Below are 13643 nucleotides of genomic sequence, written 5' to 3' on the forward strand. Positions count from 1 at the left end.
TTACAAGATTGACACAACAACAGAAGTTTCTAATAGCGCCTGGGACACCATTGCCACTAGTCTCTCCTGCCACACTGCCTGTGACATGCAGTACCACCATTTGGGGGCCTCGCACACCGGAAGGCTCAGTGAGGTTTCGCTTGTTTCCTTCCTCTGCCAGTATATTTAACTGAGGGATGCCTTACCATAAATATCAGGGCCATGTTTCAGTGCTGCATTCTGGGGTGGAGGAGCAAGTATCCAACTTGGCTGATCAGAACCTCTTTTCCGCTAGAGCCCCGCTTTCACCAACTCTCCATTTTCCTACTACTGCCCTCACCTGTCCTTGCCCTTAGTCCCCACCCTGTTTATCTGTGAATTTTCCCTCGTCATTTGAGATCTAACTATTTTGTCTGATTCCCGATGGAGCTACCTGGTTTAGCTATAGGGGAGACAGGTCGGGGATTCCCTCCTTGGACGTCACCTACCCAGTCGGTCTTTAGCCAGACTTCCTTTCGTCTCTCTTGTCTCTTCCCACATCCTCTCTCTATTTATTTCTCTCCTTCTCTCCTCTCTCAATGTATTGAAACTGAACTTTTTTGTCTGATGCCCGATGGAGCTACCTGGTTTAGCTATAGGGGAGATGGGCCGTGAACTCCCTCCTTGGTCGTCACCTACCCAGTCGGCCTTTAGACAGACTTAATTTCGTCTCTCCTTGTTGTCTCTTCCCATATCCTCCCTCTCTCACCTTCCCTGCCCCCTCCCCTCTACGCTCCATTTATTTTGCCCTCCATGTTCTTTAAATGTTTTTTCCATTGAGACCTAGCTATTTGGCCAATGCCCGGTGCAGCTAACTGATAACTATAGAAGAGATGGGTTTTGGGACTTCCCCCTCGACCGTCACCTACCCAACCGGACTTTGGGCAGACTTTCCTTCGTCTTTCTGCCGTATCTCCCTCCTACCCCTTTACCCTTACCCCCTTCCCCTCTACACTTCAATGATCTCGTCTTCTATGCTCTTGTAATTGTTTGTCTAGCAACTGATGTAAATTGGAACTGATGTAATCTTGTCATTTTGTGGAACCTCATGTAAAGCGCTCTGATACCTCTGGGTCTAGCCAGCGCTACATAAAGCTCTCAAAATAAATAAATAAATAAATAAGATGCTTATAAACATTCCTCTTGGCAGTGATGCTTGTGCTGAGCCTGTTTTCAGGCAGCAGCATAAGCCTCAATGCTACGAGGCAAGTTTCAGACCGCCTCCGGGACTGTTGAATCGTAATTTGCATGGCAGGAAGTACAACTCCCTGTCAGCCAGTCCCGCTCCTGACAGGATGGCGGTCGGAATCTCGTCCAACCGCCATCATAAACAGACCCTTAGTTGGAAAAGATTTATTAACCTATTTTTTATTGAAAGCTTAATGTAACATTACATTTTGATTAAGTATAATTACATTAATCTTAATCAATTTTGTACATCACTTTTAATAATTTATAATGCACATGAAACATATTTGTTTCGTGGGAAGAATTGATTTTTTATTTACACTTTAGAAAAATAATTTTAGTTTAATATATTTCAATGTATTACAATTTTACTTCTAATTTAATTTGATAGTGCTGTAGCATACTTTTCTGCCTTAATCTGTATTTAAAGTAAACGTATAAAGTGAAGTGACTTTATTATTAAACATACAAAAATATCTAATATCTATTTTTGATTTAAATACAAACTTTTAATTTTCCCTATTCTTTACCAAAGGGAGATTCCTTGTTCAGTGGTGGGAGATCTCCCCATGGTAAAGTGTATGAAAAATTAAAATGAAATATTTATTTTGAAAATAAATATAAAAAATCTTCATCTATGCTATGGGCCCTTCCTTCTTTCTCTTTCCTGGTTTGTCTTCTTCTCAGCTGCACTTCCCACTGAAGGGGTTTCTAACTGGAAGTGGATTGTTCTAGAACAGTGATTTCAAAACTGTGGATCGCAACCCACTTATAGGCCACTGGCTGATTTCGGGTGGGCTGCGAAAGAGCAATAAATAAAGATACCTTTACATTTTGCATTTATCTTGTCACAGAGGTCAGATTTCAGGCTATGTCTTCTGACAATTTGATGCTTAGGGCCTTATCACGATGTCGGGCACCGTTGTGGAATCGGGACCAACCGGCCTCCGGTCAGCAGTCCAGACTACAGCATTACAATGTGACCGCACATGTTGCGGTTGCATACTCATTTCTCTATGGGAGCTTGTGCTGCCGCCGTAAACCGGCCGTAGCACAATCTCCCCTAGAGAAATGGGAGAATCTATTCATCCCTGCACCACGTGGCAGACACCTCAAGATGCCTATCATGTGCTGTAGATATAAGCAGGGAGGAACCATAGGTTCCCCCTCGGCCCCCAACTGAAGGCTGCCGTGAGAGGGAGGCCCTGCTAGGGCCCCCAATGTAACTTTCTGACAGGCTTTCCATGTCAGAAAACTGTTCAATTGTTTCCCCCAATTGGCAATACATTTATTACACACTGTAAGCCCCTAGTAAAGGGCACCCCTGATACCAAGGGCTAGAGGTATTAAAGAGGGTCCCCAAGGCCCGCAGCACAAATTGTGCCACCGTAAGGGACCCCTGATCAAGCTCGTGCAAAACTGCCACTGCAGGCTGCATGTCTTGGTGCAGACAAAAGAGAAAACACAACATGGCACACAGCCTGTGTGCCATACTTGCCGATGCTGCATGCAGTTTAAGTAAGTCACGCTACAGCAGGCCATACCACCCAAAGGCAGTGTGCACTATACTACATGTGAGTTTATAACTGTATGAGCAGATATGCCGCTGTGCTGGTCAGTTCCATCACTGCCAGTACCAGTGATCAGGGAAGCCATTTACAAGCATGTGCTGGACACTGATGAAAACGAGTTCACCAGTTATATGATGGCTTCACTGAAAATAGGGATGTTTAATATCAAACATTTCGTATTAATAAACCCACGCTCATGCCAGTATAAGATTTTTTGATCCATGCACACAAAGGGCACCTTACAGGTGCCACCAGAAACCAGCCGCTGGTGAACTGATTGACTGGTTTTTACCAGCCTGCCACCAGAGATGAGTTTCTGAACCCCCAAGGGTGAGGACCTTTGATCTCAGGAGGCCAGAAACAGAGCTTGCTTGGGCAAGGGATGTTTCCACTCTATCCCGCAGGATGACCTGCAGATTAGCATAAAGCAGGGGGGCTTCAAAGAGCCCACCGCCTTTGGTTTGCAAATCTGGCTTCTCTCACAAGAGATGAAGCTGATTGCCTTTGTCCAGAGACATTTGACACCTGGGAAAAGTAGCTAGTCATATAGGCATGTCCACCCGGAGACTAGTTCCACCCCTAAGGTGGGCTACACTAAGGGGAGGTGACATTTCAAAATGAGAATTCTGAGAATTCTGGGACTGGGTTATGCCCACTTCCCACAAGAAGTGGTCATATTAGGGATGTAGTGACCCCAAAGGTAGGCTGCTCATTGGCTACTACCCTACAGTCACCTAACATACATAAATGCAGTATTTAGGAGAGCCCCTGACACCAGTGAATCAGATCCTGCTGACCAAAAGAAGAACAAGGGCTGTAGAGCAGTGAATGCAAGAACTGCAGAAGAGGCAATTGACTTGGCACCAGCCTTGTCAGCCTGTTTGCCTATTCTTGACAATTGTACCAAAGTTGTTTTGCCTTACAAGCCGATGATCCTCCAAAGCCTGGGAGGACTGCAAAGACTCACAAACTCCTGTGGGGTAGTGCAGCTGTCCACCTGCATCTTGCAAGTACCAAGACTGAGATATGAGGCACCCAGACCATGAAAACCCGACACCGGAAAGCACCATTACACCCGAGCCGCTTAGTCTGAGATAAAGTGGGCCAGCTGTGCAAACAGATTCAAATCCCACCTTGAGTTTCCTTGCCGTGGACTTCTCAATGCCACCTGTAGACTCTGTTTGCAGGTCTCCTCTACCACAACTGCTCCCAGTGTTGAAACCCCTACGCCTAAGGACACCTCTGGATCCATCGCCCCTGGCCCATAAGCGGAAGGACGACCAAGGATGTCCCAAAGCAGTGAGGCCTCAACTCCACCTGTTAGCTCAGCCCAACTGGCCTCCAGGTCCAACCCTGCAGCCTCTCGTCACAAAGACTGACCCATCAACATGCATTGGGCACCGGATGATGTTGTGCACCACTGCACCCCTGTCCCATTCGTATTGCTGGAGTTGACCTGCCGGTGCTGCCTTGGACATTGCCCCATACCTTAACTCAAGGAGGTTCGTCTTGTAAGTCGGTGCAAAGAACTTGTATACTGTATTGCTTCTTCCTCTCACAGGATAACATCGCAGCCTTTGAAAAGGCACTGTTGACGTTTTAAATACAAAAGTGTTTCTCCTGAGAAATGTACTTACCTTAATATATTGATTCCAGTGCCAAAAATAAATATAAACATATTTGTTATTTCTATAAATTGATGTGGGCCTCCTTATTGAGTTGTGAGCATCATTATGTTTGCTAATGTGGTGATTTGCAGATGTCTAACACTCCTCTCTGATACATCTGGTGCTGCCCGACCACACTACCACACTACCCCTTAGGAGAGCACCTTAGGATTGCTAGAGCAAGCCCCGTCCATTCTTAAGGGCTCCTTGCACTGGACTCATTGCACAGTAAATCTTCCTTTGATGTACTATATAAAGAGATGGCTTCCTACATCTTCTATATATATTTGCTGCAGTCACAAACTATTCATGTCTTTAAAAAAAATGTAACACCTTGGCCGCGGCTGGAATTCTGCGCCGGTGCTGGACATTCCGATCGCGGGCAAGGTCATGATGGCTCCCGGCCGTCATCAGCACACACCCACCGTGACTCATGACGGCCGGGAGCCGTCATCAGCACCGAAGGGGTTAAAGTGAGAGAAAGAACTTAGAAATTGTGTGCTTTTAATCACAAAGATATCCATGAAGGTTAGCCTGTCAAAGCCTGTATAACAATTTTTGTAATCACAAATAATGTAAAAGTTACCCAATGCATATACATCAAAGCACCGAACACATGCTTGCTTTGTGAAATTTTAGTTGATGCCATCTTTGTTGTAAATCTATTTGCCATTTTTTGACAAAGAAGAGGGTTACATTTCCCACAGGATTAAAATGGAAAATGCTCCTTTAGACCTACTTTTAAGTTTTTCCCTGGATAAATGAGCTCAAAACTTGGAATACTAGATATTTTCTGATTACTCTGAGCGACATCCACATTTTGTACAAATATGGCGAATGACACCAAAGTCCTTAGGAAACCAAAAATACTTATAGATGAAAATTTCATTTTATTGATAACTATTGCGTCACAATCACTGGCAGTTTGCTGTTTTTATGATCTAAGCCAGCCAATTTTAAATCCACACTACCCACCAAACCTCGTTGTGCACAGCCAAAGGGCCGGGAACGTGGTAGTTTGCAACACATGGTGACCAGTATTTTGCGACCAGTAAATAGTATATCTGGACCTTGGTCCCCATTGAGTTACAGCTTCTTCTAGAAAGATGCTTGTCCTGTCTTTATTATCCTTGGATAATAGGAGATCTGTTGCTTTGACCCCTGATAAGCATTTCCATACATGGGTATGAGAAGACAGCCAGCCAGGCCTCAATTCTTTCCTTAGACAGACACAGGTAGTAGGATCGCTTCCAGGTTTAGTTTTGTTCTACAGGCGACTGGGAGTGCACTGGGTTCCTGGTTGGCACAAGTTACAAGATCTTGGTGCTAGCAGACCCATTCGCCATCGCAAAGAACCCAAAATGGGATAATTTCTCACTTTCTTCCTGGAGGAGCTCAACTGATGCTACACAAAGAGTCCAGGACCGAGGGGCACCTCGGAACTCTGGAGCTTGTTGTGTCCCTGTAGCCTGAACAGGGGCCAGGGAACTAGACCTTGGAGTCACTCAGGTAGCCTGGGATGAAGGAAGCAGGTGCAGTCTTTCTCCTCAGAGAGCAGGGCAGTCCTTTTGTAGTGTTCACGGGTTCAGGAGTGCACTGAAGAGTGGGTCTGAAGGTCCTAGTTTTATACCTAGTATCAGCTTTGAAGTGGAGGAAATGTCTGGAGTTTTCCCCAACAGAAGTGTCTGGAATTTCCTGCCATCACCCCTGGCCCCAGGATGTCTGAGGGTACAATGGCCTAGTGGGAAGTTCTTTGTGTGTGCTGAGGCAGTATCATTGAAAGGCAAGTCGAGCTGTCCGCAACTCCGGTCCTCCATCTTGATTGGACGGCCCATCCCGCCTACACTCAGTCACTCTATTGTCTATATGGCAACTGCCAGATACACCTAGCTAAGTGGCCTAGGTACAGGTTGCAGGCACCAAATTGTTAGGACAAGAAAATGACAACCTTCTAAAAGTGCCATTTTCAGAGTTGTGACTTCAAATCCTGCTTTACCATTAAAGAGGATTGTAAATTACAATACTTTAGACACCAAAAGTGACATTCCCACCTGATCCTAAACAAAATCTATCACGGATTAAATGCAATAAGATCGCCCAATGTTATGCTATGGGAGCGTTAGGTCTCACAGTATTTAAAAACTAATTTGAGATTTTTAAACTACCAGGACATGCAAAACATAAAGGTACATGTCCCGCTATATGTCCAGTCCTATGGGCTGTTTAGGCCCTACACTAGAATTGACTTATATGCAATAGAAGTTCAGTTTTAGATCAAGCAAAGGGTTTGTTTTGCCAAATCGAATAGGCAGTTTAAAACTGAATACAGGCTGCAGTGGCAGGCCTGAAGCGTATTTTAAGGGGCTACATAAGTTGGTGGCACAATAAGTGTTGTGGGCCGACTAAAGCATTTAATTTACTAGCCCTGGGTATAAGCTATAGAATTTTACTAGGGACTTATAAGTAAATTAAATGTTCGAATCAGGTATAAGCCAGTTATACCATGTTTTAGGGAGTGAGTACAAGCACTTCAGCACTGGTTAGCAGTGGTAATGTGCACAGAGTCCTAAAGCCAACCATATCAAATTCAGCAGAGCAGGAGGAGTGAAGGCAAAAAGTTTGGGATACTACCACACAAGGGTGTCAGGTCTAACAATGAGCAAGGAGGGAATGAAGCTGATGCTCCAACTTTGGTGGCGCCGACTTTCCTTTAGGAAAGAAAAGACTGGTAGTCAGTATGGAGTGTTAGCACTGCCTGGAGTGAGGCTTCATGTGCCAAGAGACTGCAATATACTGCAGCGTTCTGACAATGAACTACAATTGCCAGAAAGCCATGAACTTATGGTGGTAGCCATCTTTTTGCATCTGAGCACAATTGCCCTTGTGGCCCATAGCATCTTTGCCGGCGATACTAACAGAATGTTGATGCAGCCAGGGCCTTGTTAAACAGAGCTTGTATTTCCTTACAAGACCCATTACTTTCTTTTGGTTTGTTTTGGAAGATATCGAAAATACAGATTAGCTTAAAAAAGGGCTACCTCTCACCCATGCACATCTTAAAAAGCGTTCTTCTTAATGTGAGATATTTCCAAAATTGTCTACTAAACATCTATGAGTTTATAACTTAACATCAGCTGAATATTTGCTGTTTACTGAGACTTGATGTAAAAAGTTCAATCGGGTCGGGGACAATCGATATTTGCCCGGCGGTATTGCCTCTGTGACCCCCTAGTTATTTAAATCAATGAAGAGGCAGGCGCTGGAGACTGGAAAGCAGGAAACAAGGTTTTTTTTATTCTCCACGGAGGAGAACACAACGAAACGGACAGAAGGTATCGTTCTGAGGTGCTCTAACTGTATTTCTGAGGCCTGGCCTCTTATACCCACATTTATGACTTTATTGTAGATTACACATACATGTTTAAAGCTTTGATGTACGGAAAAGACATTCTCGGAACTCCCCTTTGGGCCCGTTCCCACACACATTTACAGTTGAAGTCCCCACCCTAGTCACAACAGGTGATGAGCATCGCGCAGCTGGATAATCCGCCGATTCACGGAATGTGGGGAGTTTGATTGGATCTCATGGGGTGGGGGCTTTGATCAACCCGGGGATTCTTTGATGGGGGAAGCTTTCTATTGTACGGGGAGGGGCAAGGATGGTATCGGCAGAGCTGGGTGTCGGCTTGGGAACGGGGAGGACAAAACGGGCACACGGGGAAAAGGGGGTTTGCATCTAAGGGCCGGAGATCATGAAAGGAAAGCAGGGAGGTGTCGCGCTGGGAACAGGATGAGGGCCTGGGGCAGAGCAGCGCCGAAGAGGGGTTTATGACTCAAGGCAGGTGCAAGCAGGGGGTGGTCAGCGTGCAGGCTTAGTGAAGGCAAAGGGCTATGTCAGGGGCCAGCGGCATGCAAAAGGGTTTGTTCTGATCGGGGCATCTTAAAATGGCGGGCGCGCACGACAAAAGTGTGGCATCAGGGGAAGAGGCAAGATGGCGCAGATAATGTTCACCAAAACGCACTAATTTTCCACAGTCCTCCCTTTAACATATTCAAGACATCTTGCTGGTTCATTTTCTATTTGGTTCTACTGTGGTGAGCATGAGAAAGAAAACGGTAGGAACCCTAGATGAAAAAGAGTTGTAAACAATACATTTTGAGGTTTCTAGTTTTTAGGAGGTGCACCTATTTGATAAACTTTGATAAATTTGTTCAGCAGGAAAGTCATAGGAATGAAATACAAAAACGGCGAGCAGCAAGTACATATCATAACGTGAACTGGCAGGTTAATACATATTTCAGATTCGGATTGGAGCAGGATCAATACAATGGCGGCTGGGAGAGAAATGAGGCATAGCAAAACGGTGGTTGAGGATGTCAAATGTTCGAAGTTTACGAGTTCTCATTGTTCTTTGTGGTCTTTCGTTGGCGCTGTTGAGCACCGGCGGTGGAGCTACGAGTCCAGCTCTGTTCTAAGTTCTGCGTTGCAGGGCACGACCCTTTCCTCGCGTCTCCGGTCGAAAAGGTCCTTTTCGCCCTGTGTCCTTTGAGGTGATTGTCAGAGAGTTCAGATGGAAGAAGAGAGTACAAAACAGTCCATAGGGCAGGTCAGAGGAAAAGGGGGATGGAGCAAGGCCAAATTAGGAACAAACTAGGAGAACGAGAGACTTCAAATAGGCGAGCATGTGACCGAATTCAGAGAGCGGGGACTTGTCGACAAGTACTGGACATCGAGCAGGGGCATCAGGTCGACCCTTTCTTCTCATGTTGTCAGAAACAGTGCCTCGTCCTGCAGCTCTTTTCAGTCGTGGTCTCGCCTTGGCTAATGTCGCAGGTGTTCCTTAGTCTGCAGTCAGGCCTCGTGCTCCCACATCCGGTCCTTCTCTCCTCCAACAGCAGTACCCTTAAACAAGTTTGAAAAGACAGTCTTTAGAAAATTTGCAGATGAAGATAATCAAAAAGTCTATTTCTCTCCCAGCTCCAGGCAAAGAATGAGAATGTCCGTTATATTTAATGTTCACAACTGGCATATGAATGACCGGTGGCGGACCTGTTGGATTTACTATGACTTTCCTTCATAATTATTTATTACAGGCATGACAGTTCATCTGATGGTAACCCACCTTCGGGAGACAAATCTGGCAAAGATATGCCGTTCTCTAGAGTTTTACATTTACAAAAGGGTACAGTGAGTCGTCAACATGGTACTACACAGGTATTTTGCTGAGAGACGAACATGGCTAAACATTTCCTTTCTATCGGTGCATCCTGTTTTTCAACTACTGCGGGGTTCATTTTGATGATTTCTTTACCTTGGTCTAGTCTGTTAACCTTGTAAAACATCATTCTGGGTCCTACGTAACCTTTTACAGCCCGGTTACTTAACTAGGAAGGACAGGGGTTTTATGGGAAACAACCAGGGACATAGACAGGGGAGGCAACGGGGGTGATTGTTTTTCTGGTTTGGGTATTGTGACAATTCGGGGAGGGGAGGGTCGCGTATTCTGAGGTCCTTGTTTTATACTATAGGAGCCGTTGACATGTAGTTCCCTTATTTCGGGTCAGATTAGGGAACCTCTGTCGTCTTACCTGTCCTTTCCCTTACGGCCCAACCTGGGTTCATTGACTTCTAGCGGAAAAGGAGAGGTAATGACGCGGCCTCAGGGTGATTGTATTAAAGACGAGCGTTTGTGCAAATACTGACGGTATTTGAAGCCAATTAGGTGGTGTGCTAGGGGTGGCAATCTGCCAATTTCGGGGCTAACCACTCGGAAGAGTGGTAGTGAAAAAAATAGAGTGAGAGAGAGAGAGAGTGAGTGAGTGAGTGAGTGAGAGAGAGAGAGAGAGAGAGAGAGAGAGAGAGAGAGAGAGAGAGAGAGAGAGAGAGAGAGAGAGAGAGAGTGCAACGGCAGGCTAAATAGTACACGTGCAACAGAGAGGGTGGCAGTGTATTCAAGAAAGGCTATTTAGTGCGTTACACAGTAAAGGGTATTCACGAGTCCGCGTTAGAATCTTGTAATCCTGCAGTTCGAGCATTAGACAGGGTAGAGGGGACGTGCTTTGAGAAAAGGAAAGAAGAAAAAAAGGAGGTACCATTCTGTCGCACTTTCTCGCATTCCCGGTCCTTTGACCGGTTGGGTCAACACACACACATTCCCTCACAGTTTCGCATCATACGTGACATGGGTTCATTCGTCCGGTCTGGTTTAAGGGTGATCACTTTCTATCAAGTTGTGCTAATTTTCCGGGTCTGTTCGATACGTGAGTAGTTTGCAGGCGTGCTTAGACACCACCTTGCAGCGCTAGTCCGCTTCGTGTATTAGACGTGGCAAGGCTTCAGATCTTCGCCACACCTCGGCTGTAATCTCTGATGTAACCTGCAGAAGGAGGAAAAAGGGGGGGGGTGGGGGGAGACAGCATTCGCGCGCATTCAAATACATGGATTCATAAGTCCTTTACTTACCTCTTACTCGTCTTTCCTCCTTGGGGCAGGGTCCCCGGGGATATGGTTTCCGGAGTCGAGGGGGGGTAGTGTGTTCATGTAGGGCGTGTGCGGGGAAACATAAAAAGGAAACCAGAGGTGCCTAGTGCGAGGTATCTAGTCAAAGGATATATCTCACTATCGGGATCCTTAAACCTCTTTCAACGCCGTGGCGTTCTAAAGTTCTTCGGTTCTTGGGTCCCTGCTACTTTGGAACGTTGTACTTTATAATATTTACATTACTTCATTTCACCCTCCTTTTACATTCCCTCATTTACACCATTCGTTTTACCCATCCTTGGAAGTCAAGGTCTTCCTCTACGCGAGAGTTCATGAGTCAGTCGCGTACTTTTGAAGGCGGGGTGTCGTGTTGTCGATCCGATCCGTCCTCCAGGGCTGGGTAACCATCTTCCTTTAACCTTAAAGAGAGAGCAGAGTAGGGTGCACAGAAAAAGAACTTTCCCACCCGTCCCATATTATTTTAAAGTAAAGCATGCAATACCCGTCCATAGTTTCAAAAGACTTTATTTCGCAAAATCATTTCAGCATATGGATTATGAGGGTGCGGTCGTATTTGGTCGGTCGTGGCAATGGCTAAAGTGCGTACAGTGGGGGGTGTCGTTCGTAACAATAAAAACATCGGAAAGTTTTACTCATTCATTCGTAAGAGACTAAAACGTCTATTAATTGGCTGGGGGTTCGGGGGCATATATTTTCATAATTTAGAAGCATAATCATAACAGTTGTAATCAGATTTCCTATATGCATACCGTACGTGTGCGTTGTAAATGAGGTTTACATCAGTTATAAAAATATAATACATTGTACATTCGTAATCAACATTTGTAACGGGGATCTTTTCACACTATTCGTCGAGTGAGTTCTCTTCGTCTTTTCTAGCCAAGTGTACAAAGGATCATATAAAATCTCAGAACATCAAGTTTATATTAGTGCGAAGGAACACCACGAGGTGTTCGTAAGTTCCGATTGATACCAGCGCCATTTTGGGCGGGGCCGGCACAGTCCGGAAGCAGCATCAGGGGGAAATGTTTCCATTACTGGCAGTTTGGACCAGAGTCCTTTTCGGCAGTTCTAGAATTCACGCTAACAGAAGGAGTGGCAATGTCATGTTTGTTTCGTTGGCGATCAAGGCAGCCGTCCCTTACCGGAAACCTGCAAAGGCCGAAGGTTCCGCCGGGGACCTTTGTATGATCTTCAAGGCTGCGGAGATGCTGTCGGAGATGGGGGCTCGTGCTCCATGGGACAAATGTTCGAGTTGTATGGCTGGCCAAAGTTACTCTAGTGGCCGGGGCCCGCCTTCCAGCGGATCCAGACGCCATTTTGAGGCCCTACAGGGGCCACTCTCGTCGAGTTTGCAAGAATGGAAGAGACCCTTCGGAGTGAAAGGAAGAGGTCCCTGTTTTGTGAGAGCGGGACGTTCAGCTGGGGTGCAGCTGTGATGCCCCCACCTGGGGGGCGAGGGAGACTCGTTCACATCGTCTCCTTCTCCCGGTGCACTCCATGCCGCTCCTTTTCATCGCCCCGCCTGAAGGCCTCTCCACATCCGGTGTTCCCCAAGTGCCACCATTGTACGTTCGGTGCTGCGCAAATACTGGGGTGCCACCATTGTACGTTCGGTGCTGCGCAAGTACTGGGGTGCCACCATGGTGTGTTCGGTGCTGTGGAAGTATGGGCACCATCGCCTGACTGGGGATGTTCGGCGTCGGGCTGGGGGCTGGGAAACCTCCTACCGGTGGAGGTGGGAGAGGCTCGTCCGCGTCGCCTCTCCCTCCCAGCCCAACTTGGACAAATTGTTGTGGAGGTACGTGCAGGACATCCCGCCGTCCAGGACTGCTGCGGCTGTGACGGAAGAGAAAAGGAAGAGGTGCCTCGTTCTCCTCTTGGACATGTGGCGGGACTACCTTAGTCTTTCCAGGCCCGTTGCGGCCGGCCAAGGAGACATGTGGCGGGACTACCTGCAAATGCCCAGGCTGCGGGCTCCTGCCTCTCCTCCGGCTCCCCCATACGTTAAGATTTCCTGACCAAGAGTTGGCGGCGGGGCTCGCCTTATATGGGTTGCCGTTAGTTGGGCGTAGCCGTAACCCTGCCCTACTTTGGAAGGTTCCAGAATGGGGGGGGGCGAATGTTCTGTTTGACTTTCATTTTCTACAGTTTATCGTTATTATTCCTTGTTTGTTGTGTTAAATTAAAAAGTTCAAGTTTATTAATGGTCTACGGATTTTGCTTTACCATTTCTTTCTTTCCAGGTTGCTTTTATGCTAAGTTTCTGCTAACAGAGGTCGAGTAACACGGAAACACGTGTAGAGGGATGACGCAGATTTGTACATTACATACACACAAACTCAGACGGGGGACAGTACAAGTACGACATACAAAGACCCAAGACAAATATAAAAACAGTTATTGGTCATAATTATCTCTTTCCGTCTCTGAATTTTAAACAAGGCTGGGTTCCCGTCTTGACATTGCCCGACCTAGGAGAACTTGAGCATGCCGCTGAGATTTTCCTGGCGAAATCTGTGCCATCGGGCATAATCAAACGTGGTAGTTCTGTCTGGTCTGTCTATGTAAGTCGGGTTCTTCTCTGTCTCGCGCCTTTTCTCGTACTGCCGGTCTGTCGTTCCTGTCGGCCCTTTGCCTTTACTCACGCTCAGTAGAGTCGGGCATTGGGCTTTCCAGTGTCCGACATACCTACAA

Source organism: Lissotriton helveticus, chromosome 8 (genome assembly GCF_964261635.1).
Source record: "Lissotriton helveticus chromosome 8, aLisHel1.1, whole genome shotgun sequence".
Lineage (NCBI taxonomy): Eukaryota > Metazoa > Chordata > Amphibia > Caudata > Salamandridae > Lissotriton > Lissotriton helveticus.